Below are 6,040 nucleotides of genomic sequence, written 5' to 3'. Positions count from 1 at the left end.
ACAGTGTGCTGTGGTACAGAATATATCAAATAACATATATATTTTTTTTTCATGACGCGCAAATCTGTAATCGTTTCAATGAAAAACCATTTGGGAACTGCCCAAATACATAATGTGGCATAGCCGTGTGTCAAACCCGGATTTTCCTAATTACCGGTCAGGTGCGTCCGCACTTCACTGACTGCAGCCTATTATGTTCATTGACAGTTTCGGTCATTTATTTCGATGAGTTTTCGGCAACTCTGTACAATATATATAGTACATAGTAAAGAGCAGAAGAAACAAAAAAGAACTGCCTCCAATCAGCCGCTTTCATTTTTGTGTCCAAAACCGTCAACTTGTTGTTCATCCTTGTTTTGTAGACTCTCGTGCCACATCGTTTCCAATAAAAAATCTCCAATCCTCAAAGTGTATATATCTATATAAATAAGAAGTAAACTTGAGCGCTTCTTATTTAATGTGTCTCTCTTCAGAAATTTCCATTAAAAAACTGCACACAAATTTCTCCCCTTAAACCACTTGCAGCAGTGGGGTCGAATATATTCTAAAAGCGGAGGCTTCAGCAGATGTCGAGTAATGAGCTTATTGATCTTATGGCAAGCCAAACCGCTCAATAGAACGGGAACACTAGCCTACGAGGAAAAAAAGCTGAGATAAAATTTCCCAACCGCACGTATGGCACGCGCGATCTTTTTTTTTTTTTTTTGCTCTAACTACGTGGCGTGACGAGAAAGAAATTCGAGAGGCGCTGAAATAAAGGGAGAAGCCAAAACTCGATAGAATTGAATATACAGAACTGAATCATTTTTTGTGTGTAATTGAAGTTGTTCGCGGCAGATTAGAGATTAATTAGGCAGATTTTGAGTAATGGGACAGCTGGCTGTACGCAGTGGTACTTTTATCCCTAGGCGAGTCTGGACAAAGACCGTAAGACCACGAGATCTGGGGAACGTTAAATAGGAACGAAACCTATAACTGATCAATGCCCGCGCGGTAGATATAGGATCTGCCGATATATTTGTGCGCAATAAAAAATTTGGACATTAACCATTCTTGAAAATTGTAATGCAGTTTTATGTTCAATGTGTTCAAATAGCAAAAAAGGCGAGCGTACTTTTTTTTGTTTAGCGACTGTGAAAATTGTGTTTGTAGGTGAGACTTTGTCGGGAGAAAAATGTCGTATCTACTCGCCTTTTTCATCGATCACCCAGGTTTCCAGTAATAGATTTACCGCTCTTTTCATCACTGAAAATTACGTCCGTTGTTATCGTATTCGATATCGTAGTTGTTGTAGTGGGGAGCACGGCGTCCGTTGTCGATTACACGACTTCCCTGAGAAGGATCAGCCATCGCCGCACTTTACACAAGATTTGATCTCGGATCCTCTGCGTGTGAAGAGGGCGCTATGCCAGAACGCTTTCACATCCCGCTTCGTATACGTACGTTGTTAAGCAAATATACGTATTGGCTTTGTGTAGTTCCCGCTAGATGCACAGAGTTGTTTTGACTTCGCAATAAAAATTACTTACCGTTTTTAACAAACTTCATATTTAATCCTCATTTCATTCTTGAAATTAAAATTTAAGGCTTGGTGTTGTAAGCCGAAGTCCGATTAAAGGGGTTCAGTCGTATCCATCCATCCCTCCTTCTATTGTCGCATAACGCCAATTTTGACGTAGTAACTCTCCACCGGTGACATCACTTCACGCCACCCGACCAGAGGGCTTCCGTGTCAGCACGTGACTGCACACGTGAAGTTACAGCGTTTACCGCGCACCGCACCGCGGGCAAGATAGAACGCCGCATAGCTCTGCTGAAAAATGCTTAATGACTACTACACGTAAGGTGCCGACCGCGGAGAAAGAGGGAAATGCAATGCTAAACTTGCCGCTGCTACGATTTAACGTCGGCCTCGTCAAACCAGAGAGCATAAAACATTTCGAGCAGCAGCTCACCACCGTCGCAGGGAGAACAGTGAGCTGCGTGCTTGTGAGAAGGAAGCCAAGATATTTTGACGTCAAGACCCCACGGTGCGTGAACCCGACACCGAGGTCCAACTACTTGGCTGGGACGTGTCCCAGCCATCGCTGTGGGTACTGTGGTCTCATACATAACTGCACTTATATTCGTTCAGACTTCTCAAATTTTCAGGGATTGATGGCGAATTTTAATTCAAAATACATCCATCTCTCAAAATGCCTGACATTTTTTTACTCGCACCGGCAACTGAAGCGACGAGGCACAACGGCATTTGTCTAGCAATTATCCGGAGCACCTGTATTGATGTTAGAGTTCAAAAAAGCTGGCGAGAACTGAAGCCCAATAGGTTCTCTTGTTTGTTTATGCTTTTCCTTTTACACCGGAGCTGTTAAGAGCTAGCTTCCCCAGGATCCTATCCGTCAGCAAAGAAATGTCGACACAACACTCTGGACACTACCGCCATCAATGAGTGACAGCGGCAACCGGACAACTGGTTGCCGCCGCCGTCGCTCATAGATAGCGGTAGCTGTCCATAGTGTTGTGTTTACCGGTAGTTTGGTTGCCGTCGTCGCTCATTGATCGCGTCAAGCTTTCCACTCTGGCTTGCCAGCTTGCGGCCGGCCATTGTTTCATTCCGAATATAGTTCAGCTTCGGTGGTCTTCCTTCTTCGCCAAAGTGGAAAGGCCGAAAGCTTCTTCGTTGTCTGCTCCCAATTTTGCAATTTCGCTCATGGTGTCGTAGCTCTTAGGTTCTAGCCGGGTACTGAAACTGAATACAGTTGCGGCTTTAAATTCAATAAGAAGGTTGAGTAGTGTTTTTGGTTTTGGCGCGTGCATACATTTAATGATTAGGTGTATAATTCGTATATAGTTTTAGATAAAACCGACCATAGTAGCGTTTATTACACATGGTTTTATAGAATCACAGAAAATATTAGTATAAATAAGCAAAGTAGTGCACTCAAATGCGAGCGTAATTATGTTCCGAACATAAATTATGTTTTTTTTTTCTTGTCTGATATTGTTTTTGTCACGGTATAACCTAGATCAAAAGGAGTCTTTATGATGGACGTCTACATTCGTGTAAAAGCTGGCCTTGCCCGAAGACAATTTAAATTATTCTAAAAACAAAACAAAAAAAATACATATGGCGCAGTGCTTTTAACGTTTTTTTTTCAATATTTGGTAATCACTTCTAACAACATGCAGCCTTTCTTGGGTCTTCGGAACAATTTTGTGTTGCAGCTAATTATTATATGCGACTACTGCGAAGGCTTGTAAAAAATAAAAAGAAGTGGAGCATCACGCGGTAAATACATACTATGTAAAAATAGTTTGGAGGCCGCCGACGATATGCATCAGTATAGACTACTGATTTTCATAGCTGCAAAAAGTTCAAAACATTGTTATCCGGTCAGGTCACGGCCAAAATTTCCAACCACCAAAAATAGTTCGGATTGCACACACAAGCGTTTAGAATATTATTGATTAAATATGTTCGCTACTGCAAAAGCTTCAGAAATTTCAGGTGAACATATGCCATCTTGAGATGTTTTGTGTTTTTGTATCTTTTTTTTTAAATTAAAGAACCTCTAGTTGATTTGTTTTCTTGTTAAATCCGTCAATTGCGCTGTTTTGCTTTTTCTGTTATTTTTAACAGATCACTGTGCTTTGATGAAAGAACGTCGAGCACTCTCTCAATCTAATTGATTTGTTTTTTCTTATTCTCTTCAAATTTGAGCTATATGTTGTCATATTTTTATTTTGCATGCTCTTCAATTTTCTACTTGATTGATTTTGTTCAGAACACCGCTCAACTTTAAGTTCATTTCGTTCATTTTGGGCTGCCAAGAACTGTGAGCCCTGCTCACACAACCCCTGAAGATCCTGCGACTCAAGGGGTCCTTTCCCAGCGTCACCAGCATTCTGACTCAGATCAGCCGACAATATTCTTTTTGAAAATTGTGCATGTATCAGATTTCCTCGCTTAAATATTTGTAGTCTGCATCGCTGTCAGAATCTTTTGTGCGTTTCGCCGAAGCATTTTCCAACTTCATATCCGTGCTTACACTCACTGCATGCAAGCGAAATACATGTTTGGGTTGATTCCTTCAGTCAGGATAGCCGTTTTACGGTAAGTCAAAAGGCCCCAAGTTCGCGCTTCCTGCGCCATAATAAAGAGTAGACCAGCTGGGCTCCCTCTATGAGATTTCGGCGAAGGTTCCGGAGAGTGATCGACGGAACTTTGTCGAGGCGGCGGCAGGCCTGGTTTGCCACCACGGTGGCGCGTCTGCACCGGTACGCTCGGAGGTAACACGCGTCGTGGAGAAGCACCGTCAATCCGATCTGGTGCTCTTGGAGACGGACAAGGTGGCCCGATTCGTCATAAAAAACACACCCAAATTCGGAGAGAAAGTGGACGAGGTACTAACAAAGAACTTTGTTCCCCTAAAAAGAACGCTCACCTGGAGTATTCCGGTCCGAAGTAAATTTGTTTGTGATTCCCTCAGCCGCTTTCTTAAAACGCTTATTTCTGCCCCGTCGAAACAGTATCTTACCATCTTTTTCACTGCAAGAACGCGCAAGGCAGACGTTTGCTTTCGAAGCATAATCTCTGAAGGGGGATACTGGCCAGAAATCTCTCCCCTTCTACCTACAAAAGCACTTTTTCTCTATAGATCTCCTTCAACCCTTCCGTGTTACAGGACGGTGAACCGAAATTTGGATTTCAGAACACAATGCAGGAGGTGTAGGCGGGACGCTACAATCCCTACAAAAACTACTTGTAAGGCGATATTTCAAATCGACGGCCGCATTTTTAGAAAAAAAAAAAAGCTCGAGATTGAACGAGGCCGGCGAGGCGCGTGACGTCAAGATATCTCGTTTCCTCCTCGCTTCGTTTCGCCCCCTCAAGGTGGCGAGGCGGAGAAGACGCGATTCCATTTTCTCTCTTTCTCGACTCTTTTCGGAGAAACAAGACGTGAACATATTTATCAAATGCGCCTCCTTTTTCTTTGTTTTAAATATGGTCATCCGTTAAGTATCTCGTTGTATGAGTGATGTTTTGATCTCTGTAGCATCCCATTGCACGCTTTGGCCGCCGTGCTTTGTGGAAACTAGATTTTGATTCAGCAACTCTTTAACGGCTCCCTCGGGGTGATTGATTTTATTCGATCTTTGCACTCCAATCAGGAAAACAACACGCTCTCACTGGGTGTTGAGGACATGTATTCCAATCCCGATATGAAAAATCTTCTGAGGCCGGTGTCGGAAGCAATTGACCTGAAAAGAGGAGGTAGCAAAACGTGACCGGAATGATGGTCGGAGGCTTCCTCAATCTCCTCCGGCACTGGGGTCCACTCTTGTTGAGCAACAAAGAAAAGTATTAATTTCGAGGTCGGGCGTGTATATTGGTTCCTGCCTTGCGTTGGTCCTCGCAGAGATTTATCTCGTTTTCGTGGATTGCGTGGTGCACGAGCATCTTGCTCGCTCGGGTAATGAATCTAAAATCTTCCGGTACGTTGACGACTACCTCGTTCTTCATACTGTCTCAAATTAAGATGTTTCTATCTTCCAGGCATTCAAAACTAACGCCAACGGCCTCACCTTCAAAAGAAAAGTCCCTACTCAGGAGGGTCTCCCATTCCTCGACGTTCGACTAACCCACTCGTCTCACGGTCTTTGCTGTTTTCTTCAACAGCGCTCCCAGAAACCTGCCCTCCCCTTCCCTAGCCATCATTCAAAAACTGTTAAGTCCAGAAATGTTCAGTCTCTCCTTTCCTCCTCTTGCTAAAAGTCCCGCGATTACAAGATCAAAAGGAACCTGTTGCCGGAGGCTGCCAGGCTCCGGAGGGTGGATTGCTCGGTGAACCCCCTAGATAACATCAACAAGAAATTCATCATGCAATCTAGGAGCCGCCCAAAGGGAACGTTCTCCGGGACCCGGTCTACCCGCCCTGCGTGCATGCCTTACTGCCACAACACGGCACACTGACTGCGTGCGCTTGCACATCGATTCGGCACCACAGTTCTTCTCACATGTAAATTGAAACTGGGAGGC

The sequence above is a fragment of the Ixodes scapularis genome, unplaced genomic scaffold (genome assembly GCF_016920785.2).
Source record: "Ixodes scapularis isolate PalLabHiFi unplaced genomic scaffold, ASM1692078v2 PGA_scaffold0__279_contigs__length_252992795, whole genome shotgun sequence".
Classification (NCBI taxonomy): domain Eukaryota; kingdom Metazoa; phylum Arthropoda; class Arachnida; order Ixodida; family Ixodidae; genus Ixodes; species Ixodes scapularis.
The sequence above is the reverse complement of the archived record's forward strand: the minus strand, read 5'-3'. Positions refer to the sequence as shown.